The sequence below is a fragment of the Neltuma alba genome, unplaced genomic scaffold (genome assembly GCF_004799145.2).
Source record: "Neltuma alba isolate B1F8T4 unplaced genomic scaffold, ASM479914v2 tig00013246_pilon, whole genome shotgun sequence".
NCBI classification, from domain to species: domain Eukaryota; kingdom Viridiplantae; phylum Streptophyta; class Magnoliopsida; order Fabales; family Fabaceae; genus Neltuma; species Neltuma alba.
In genome coordinates this window covers 122,582-132,027 of record NW_021637542.1, presented here as the reverse complement: position 1 = coordinate 132,027, position 9,446 = coordinate 122,582, and positions in this window count along the sequence as shown.

Sequence of the window (9,446 nt, the reverse complement as noted above, 5' to 3'; positions counted from 1 at the left end):
CACCAGCTCAAAATGGTGTTGCAGAAAGAAAAAATCGCCACCTACTTGAGGTGGCCCGTGCACTTTTGTTTCAAATGCAGGTTCCTAAACCATTTTGGGCTGACGCGGTCTCCACTGCCTGCTTCCTTATTAACCGAATGCCTTCCTCTGTTCTTGATGGTAACTCTCCTTTTTCTACCCTCTTTCCTTCTAAGCCTTTGTTCCCTATTGCTCCTAAGATATTTGGGTGTGTCTGTTTTGTGCGGGATGTACGGCCATCTATTTCAAAGTTAGACCCAAAGTCTCTTAAATGTGTCTTCCTTGGATACTCTCGGGTCCAAAAAGGTTATCGTTGTTTCTCACCTACTCTCAATCGTTATTTAGTATCTGCAGATGTCACCTTTCAGGAGTCCACACCATATTTCTCGCATTCTTCCCCACCTGCTCCACCTGCGGAGGAGGATGACCTTCTAATATACTCTGTCACCTCACCATCACTGTCGTCGCAAGCACCCGCTCCCGCACTCGTTCAACCCTTTGATCGTGTGTATACACAACGGTCAACGGAGATTACTACCGCCACGCCAGCTTCTATTCCTCCCTGGTCCGCCTCGCCCTCAGATCCTGAGTTGAGCAACACTGAACCTCGTTCTGACCCTAATCCTGAGACACCTCCTGTTCCAGACCCGGATGCCTCTCTTGATCTACCCATTGCCCTTCGCAAAGGTAAACGTACTTGTGCCCATCCTATTTCGTCCTTTGTTTCATATGACCGCTTGTCTCCTGTGTCCAGTTCCTTTGTTGCCTCCCTAGATACTATCTCTGTGCCCAGAACTATTCGTGAAGCCTTGGCCCACTCAGGTTGGCGTGCTGCAATGGAAGAGGAGATGGCGGCCCTTGATCGAGCTGGTACATGGACCCTGGTCGATTTACCGGCGGGTAAAAAGGCCATTGGATGTAAATGGGTGTTAACTCCGAAAACTAAGGCTGACGGCACACTTGACCGCCTTAAGGCTCGCCTTGTGGCTAAAGGTTATGCACAAACCTATGGCATTGACTATTCCGAAACCTTTTCTCCTGTTGCTAAGCTCTCATCTGTCCGTCTGTTCATCTCTCTGGCTGCTACTTATGATTGGGATCTACATCAATTAGACATTAAAAATGCATTCTTACATGGTGATCTTCATGAAGAGGTCTATATGGAGCAACCACCTGGGTTCGTTGCTCAGGGGGAGCATGGGAAAGTATGTCGCCTTAAGAGGTCCTTGTATGGTTTGAAGCAAAGCCCTCGTGCATGGTTTGACCGGTTCAGTACTGTCGTACAGAAATTTGGCATGAGCCAAAGCAAGTGCGATCATTCTGTATTTTATCAAAGAACAGCGGCTGGCATGATTCTCTTGGTGGTATATGTAGATGACATTGTGATCACAGGCAGTAATGGTTCGGGCATCTCGTCCCTCAAGTCCTTTCTTAATTCCCACTTTCAGACGAAGGATCTGGGCTCTCTGACATACTTTCTAGGTATTGAAGTTATGCGAAGCAAGAAGGGCATATTACTGACACAGCGCAAATATGTTCTTGACCTCCTGAAGGAAACTGGAAAGTTGGGAGCAGCACCGACCAAGTTTCCTATGGTTCACAACCCACTCCTTGACGCTGATGGGAGCATACCACTCGATGATTCTCTTGATGATGAGAAACGGATGCTTGAGGCTCAGAAGAGCAAACCATTTGAGAATCCTGAGAGGTACAGGAGAATGATTGGCAAGTTAAACTATCTCACTGTAACTCGTCCGGATATTACTTATCCAGTCAGTGTACTAAGCCAGTTCATGGCATCCCCGACTGTCAGACAGTGGGAAGCCTTGGAGCACGTGTTACATTATTTGAAGGGATGTCCAGGTCGTGGGATATTATACAAAAATCATGGCCATACAGACATTGAGTGCTTCTGTGATGCAGATCATGGTGGATCAAAGGCCACGAGACGGTCTACTACAGGATACTGTGTCTTTGTGGGCGGGAATCTGGTGTCCTGGAAAAGCAAGAAACAAAATGTGGTGTCCAGATCGAGCGCAGAGGCAGAATACCGAGCTATGGCACAGTCTGTATGTGAGATAATCTGGATATATCAGCTATTAAAGGAAGTTGGCCTCAAAACCACTTTGCCAGCAAAGTTGTGGTGTGACAATAAGGCTGCCCTACATATAGCCTCCAATTCTGTGTTCCATGAACGTACCAAACATATTGAGATTGATTGTCATTTTATCAGAGACAAGCTTAAGGAGAACTTCATCTCCACTGGATATGTGCGTTCTAGTGATCAATTAGGCGACCTTCTCACTAAAGCTCTAAATGGGACTCGTGTTGACTATCTGTGTGACAAGTTGGGCATGCTTAACATTTATGCTCCAACTTGAGGGGGAGTGTAGAGATATGATATGATTTGATATGTAAATATTATGTAATTATGATTAGGATTTGATAGGATATGATATTATCATAATGGGCCATTAATGCAGAGGCTCCTCTCACTTGTATATATATGTGTATATTCTGATCAATGAAATACAAGAGAATTATTTTCCATATTATTCTATTTCTTACAGAAAAAAAATAACGTTTTAGTCAAAACACGTTATACTACCTCTGATCCTTAATATAAGACCTTGTTTGACTTTTATTTTGGTTCTAATTATAAGATCTCAATCTACTTTGTCTCTCATATTTATTCATTTTTTTCCCAAGATAGTCCCTCTAATAATGATAATTCTAGCCAATAAACTTGATTAGTAAGGATATTTTAGAAAAAACAACACCTATTTATTACAAATAACTAATTTAACTTATTTTTTTAATCTCCTCAAATTAGTCAACTAGCTCTTATAATTAAGACCGAAGGTAGTATTATGAAACACACTGAATGTTCTTATAACAAAGACTGAATAGATAGAGTATTTTATATGCAAGAATCATACTATCATTTATCAGCATGCTATAGGAATAGTCCTACAGGCACTGATATAAAATTTTGCACATCAATGTGAAATCTGCATTAAATCCATATATGATCAGAATAACTTTTCCTAGGAAAAACCATCAAGAGTTGCCTTATTGTTCTTACAGCACATTTCTTTCTTTGCGTACGTGGATGCTTAAAACTGATGATTCAAGGCACGTTTTAATTTGTCCTTTAAAACTGAGCTAGTGTGAAGATCATATCAGTACCTGAAGGCTTTCAGCCTCAGAGGAAGTAAACGCAGCGTTTGAAGACTTGCAATATCATTACTGAAAAATTGATACTACACAGTCATCGGGCTCACACTCATAAACGCCCAGATCCAATGCCTATTTATAGGCCCAGATACAAAACAAAGAAACAAAGAAAATAAAGAATAACTAACAACTGGGCCCAGACGTATCAAGCAATACAACTCGGCCCAATTATCCTAATATGTACAAACCTAAACTCTATTCCTTACACTCCCCCTCAAGTTTGGGGCTATACATATTCACAGTCCCTAACTTGCCTAACAATCTCCTTTGAACTTCTCCAGATACAACTTTAGTAAGAAGATCTGCTTGTTGTTCAGACGACCTTATATACTTCAAGTCTATCAACCTTGATTCCCATTTTTCTCTTATGAAGTGACAATCCACCTCAATGTGCTTTGTCCTTTCATGATAAACTGGATTAGCAGCTATGTGAATTGCTGCCTGACTATCACAAAACACATTAACAGGATCTTGGTGTAGAATGTCCAGGTCTCGAAGTAATCCCTTTGCCCAAACTATTTCTGAAGTGGCCATGCTGAGTGCTCTATATTCAGCCTCCGCTGAAGACTTTGACACTGTATTCTGCTTCTTTGTCTTCCACATCACTAATGATCCGCCAAACTTCAGCAAATAGCCAGTCACTGATCTCCTAGTAATTCCACAGGATGCCCAATCTGAATCACAAAAACACTCCAGCACTGGTTCTCCTTCTGAGCTGATGAGTATTCCCATTCCTGGACACCCCTTTAGATATCTTACAACCCCTTTTGCTGCTGCCATGTGCACCTTAGTTGGATTATGCATAAACTGACTCAAGGTCTGCACACAAAAGGATATATCAGGACGAGTCATGGTTAAATAAAGAAGCTTACCAATCAACTTCCTATACCTTTCTGGATTACCAAGTAAATCATCTTTCTTATCCTTTGTCTCATCATAAGGCAGCAATTTAAGCTTTTGAGGCATAGGAATAGAAAGAGGTTTACAACCACTCATCCCTGTTTCACTTAATAAGTCAAGTACATATTTCCTTTGACACAATACTATACCCTTTTCAAATTTTGCTACTTCAATACCAAGGAAATATTTCATTAAGCCAAGATCTTTGATTTTAAAGCTATTATGTAAGAAATCTTTGGCATTTTGAATTCCTATTTCTGAGCTTCCTGTTATTAGGAGATCATCAACATATACTAAAATAAGGACAATTCCATCATCAAAATGTCTAATAAATAATGAGTAATCATTCTTACTTTGAATAAAACCACCTTTAACTAAGGCCTTTGAAAACTTTTGATTCCATTGCCTAGAGGCTTGCTTTAAACCATAGAGTGATTTCTTTAATTTGCACACCATGTGCTCCCCCTTACTTCCATATCCTTGAGGGACTTTCATGTAGACCTCTTCATTAAGGTCTCCTTGCAGAAAAGCATTTTGTACATCCATTTGGTGGAGATTCCACCCTTTTATTGCAGCCAATTTAAGAACTAGTCTAACAGTAAACATCTTTACAACTGGGGAAAAAGTTTCATGATAATCTATACCTTCCCTTTGACTATAACCTTTTGCAACCAATCTAGCTTTATATTTATCAACACTCCCATCTGAATTATATTTGATTTTATATACCCATTTACATCCTATAGGTCTTTTATTTTTAGGTAAAGGTACAATATCCCAAGTTTTGTTATTCTCAAGAGCCTGTATTTCAGTTTTCATTGCACTTATCCACTTTTTATCTAAAGAAGCCTGTTCATAACTTGTAGGTTCAGTTTCAGAATCAATAGAAGTAAGGAAGCATAGATAATCAGAGGATAAACCATCATAAGCAATATATTTATGAATAGGATACTTACATTTTCCTCGGTCAACAACAGTAGTAGAACACAAATAGTCCTTTGACCATATAGGAGGACGCCTCTCCCTTGTGGGTCTCGGTTGACCCACAATTTGCTGATTAATCACTGGTGCAGGCTGAAGATTATCAGTAGATTCTTGCTGTATATTATGATTAGTTTGTGGCTCTGCATTATCGATTTCATTATTATTTGTAGTTTTTAGTGGAATTTGTTCTGTATCATACCAGGACATTTCCTTTAAAGAATGATGAACTCCCCCTTGCTCCTTACTTACAGCATCCTTATAAGGAAATTTCTCTTCATGAAAGCTAACATGTCGGCTTACTAGCAAATTCTTATCCTTTAAATTCAGAAGAAGAAAACCCTTTTGATTTTCAGGATATCCTAAGAACACACAGGGAATGGCTCTAGATTGAAGTTTATCAGAAACTCTAAGATCTGTAGCATAGGCTAGCGACCCAAAAACCCTTAAGTTGTTTAAATTTGGTTTAGTATTGTAAACCCTTTCATAGGGGGTCTTAAAGTCTATTATCTTAGAAGGAATTCTATTGACAAGATAAACAGCCATCCTAACACATTCTCCCCAGTATTGAACAGGAATATTAGACTGAAGCAACAAACTTCTACTGAGCTGCATTATAGTTCTATGTTTTCTCTCAACAACCCCATTCTGTTGAGGTGTATAGGGGCATGTAGTTTCATGAACAATGCCCTTTTCTTGAAAATAAAGTCTCAAATCATTATTCTTAAACTCAGTTCCATTATCACTCCTTATTCTTTTCACTTGAGTTCCAAATTGAGTTAGAATATAAGCAATAAAATTCTTGATATGCATGATAGAATCAGATTTATTTTTCATTAAGAAAATCCATGTTCCCCTGGAGAAATCATCAACAACAGTAAGGAAATATTGATATCCTTGATGTGTTGGTGTTCTATAGGGACCCCAAACATCCATGTGTAAAAGTTCAAAACATTTGAGTGTTTTTATACAACTTGAATTAAAAGGAAACTTGGTTTGCTTAGATTGAACACAAACGTCACAGACTTCATTTGAAATCTTATTATGCTGAATCGAAAAATCAAGGTGTTTCATTACAGATAAAGGGGCATGCCCTAATCTCCTGTGCCACAGAGCAACATCAGAACAGTCATTTATCCTATAACTACTTTTGAGCACATTCACAGTATGATAATTCGTAGCCACTTTTAGAATATAAAGACCACCAAATTCTTTACCAATCAGCTTCATCCTCCCACCCCACAGGTCCTGCATTAAACAAAAATCAGGGAAGAAAGCAGCCATGCATTTATGTTCCTTAGTAAGTCTAGCTATAGAAATCAGATTAAATTTTAGCTGTGGGGCATAAAGAACGTCCATTAATAGTATATCATCTGATATTCTAGCCTTTCCTATATGTGTAACAGGAACACGTTTTCCATCTGGTATTTTGATAGATTTAATTGGCCCATAATATGTTTCATAATGTTCTAAGAGGTTTAAACTCCCAACCATGTGTGTTGTGGCTCCAGAATCTAAAATCCAATTAGTATACGATATATTAGAAGTTCCAGGAATAGCCAAACCTGTACCAGTAAGGGCGTGCCCGGTAGGTTCGGAATCTTTCTGCAGCAACTCGAGTATCTTTTGGTATTGTTCATATGTGAATGTGGGGGCGACCGAGCTTCCTTCATTGGCATGTACCTCTGAATCTTGTGTTAAGTCCAGAGAGGTTTGATTGGGTTGCTTATTCGGTTTACCTCTGTTGGGCTTGAAATTCGCAGGGTAACCAATGATCTGGAAGCAATTGTCTTTCGTATGCCCTTTCCTTTTGCAATGAGTGCACTCCGGGGGGTTCTCTCCACGGCCCCTGCCTCTTCCTCGCCCACGGCCTCGAGCAGTCATGGCAATTCCTTCAGCAGGGGAATTCCGTTCATCATTGACGATAGATTTGTGTGCTTCATCCTGAACAATCATCGAAAACGCTTCATTGACTGTTGGAAGAGGGGTCATCAGAAGTATTTGACTTCTGGCCTGAGCATACGAATCGTTGAGCCCGAGTAGGAATTGAAGCAATTTTTGTTCTTGTATTACCGTGGCATACGTTCGCGAGGTCTCACAAGTGCAAGATGGGAGGATCACCAATGCGGACTGCTCCTCCCATAACTCCTTCAATTTAGAGTAGTATACCGATACGGACGATGACCCTTGTCTCAGAGAAGTAATCTCCCGATGCAGAGCGAAAATACGAGCACCGTTCTTCTTGTCGAATCTTTCTTTAAGATCGACCCATACATGATGCACGTTCTGAAAGAAAATTACCCCGTTTGCAAGTTCCTTCGATATCGAATTGAGTATCCAGGAAAGAACAATGGCGTTACATCTTTCCCATTGTTCATACAACCCTTCTTCTTGATCGGCCTTCTTGCAGGTCCCATCGATGAACCCTAACTTGTTCTTCCCAAGAAGAGCGATCCTCATTGCCCGACTCCATACTGTATAATTCTCGGTGCCTGTCAGCGTATGATGGATAATAGAAGCTCCTTGGGTATCCGATGGGTGGAGAAATAATGGGTGTGCAAACGGAAGTGCATCGGCGGTTGTCTTCTGGTCAGTCATCCTGATACTGACGCCTAGGGTTTCAAGAGGCGGTGAGCGGCGACCTTTGGCTCTGGTACCATGAAGGCTTTCAGCCTCAGAGGAAGTAAACGCAACGTTTGAAGACTTGCAATATCATTACTAAAAAATTGATACTACACAGTCATCGGGCTCACACTCATAAACGCCCAGATCCAATGCCTATTTATAGGCCCAGATACAAAACAAAGAAACAAAGAAAATAAAGAATAACTAACAACTGGGCCCAAACGTATCAAGCAATACAACTCGGCCCAATTATCCTAATATGTACAAACCTAAACTCTATTCCTTACAGTACCAACGTAATAGGATATGTTAGTTAAAACTTGATAATCAAATAGATTAGGAGATATATATATATATATATATATATTTTTAGACACATTCTCTTGAAGCATCCCCCATCAACCAAGAGAAAAAAAACTTAAATCCAAATAAGAGAGAGAATATATACAGAATACAATACAGAAAATTAAAGAGTCGTTATTATCAGTTTGCACTCTCTCCCCTCCTTGTCATTCACCTCTTCGTCTATCTCATAGGATTTTGAACTGATCTCACATATCATCATCAGTTTTTGGGAACTATATGTATGTTTAGATCATACATATTCATGTCTTCTTCATAATCTGCTTTAGTTTCCTAATCTTATCTCAGCTTGAAATTCTTGAGTCACGGGAAAACAAGGGGATCTAATTAAATGCTATTGGTCATCATCGCTTGCTTACAGGAACATGAAAGAAACTTTACGAATTGGATTTAATTAGACGCGTCTTTATTTATTAGCTCTTTGTGTGTAGTTGAGGAGGAATCTAATAAGTATGTGTGAATTTAATTAATTAAATTAAACTTGCGTTTTAATATGTAATGAGTTTGTGATGTTCTGATCACCGCGTAATCATTTGGTGAGTGAAAGGTGTGTAATGAGTTTGGTATTTTCTCTAATTTCTATGCATATGAATATGCCAGTCTTAGGTAGCAAGTTGATATAATCCTATGATCATATTTCTAGGGCAAAGAGAGAGAGAAAAAATCTTTTTTTTTTTGCTGACTTTTTTGTCCTATCATAAGTAGCATCATTAAGTTTTTTATATGAATGTATAATTTTACCTATTGATTAAGAATAAAATTGAAATTTAAGACAGAGTTAATTAAGTTTAAAATTTTTCTTAATAAAAACATGTTAATAGCGGTGTACTATAAGAACAAGACAAGAAGGTCAGGTTTCTGCTGCTTGAATCACATGGTTGGTAAAACTTTCAAAGTTAGTTTTTCAACGTAATTGCATTCATTCATCAAATTAATCCTTGATGTCGTATGTAGGACCCCTCTCTCTCTCTCATCTGTTTATTATTGTGGCAATTGAGACATCAATGTTTATGTTTTGGGCGTAGTTTGATTTTGTGAATTGAAAAGACTAAACAACAACTCTACTTCTTAATTATCTCTACCATGAATGAAGAGAAAAATAGGGAAGAAGAAAACTAATAGCAAGAGAAAATAAAAAGGAAAGAATAATCTATAAGAAAAAAAAGGCAGAAGGCCTACATGTCCCATCCCCAAAAGGAAAGGAAAAGATGTTCAAAGGTGAAAAGATTTTGGAAAGAAAAATTAATATTCTTTTTCAAGATTATCCTTTTAGAGCTAAATCTAAAATTTATAAATATTTATTTAATTATTTAATTTACATC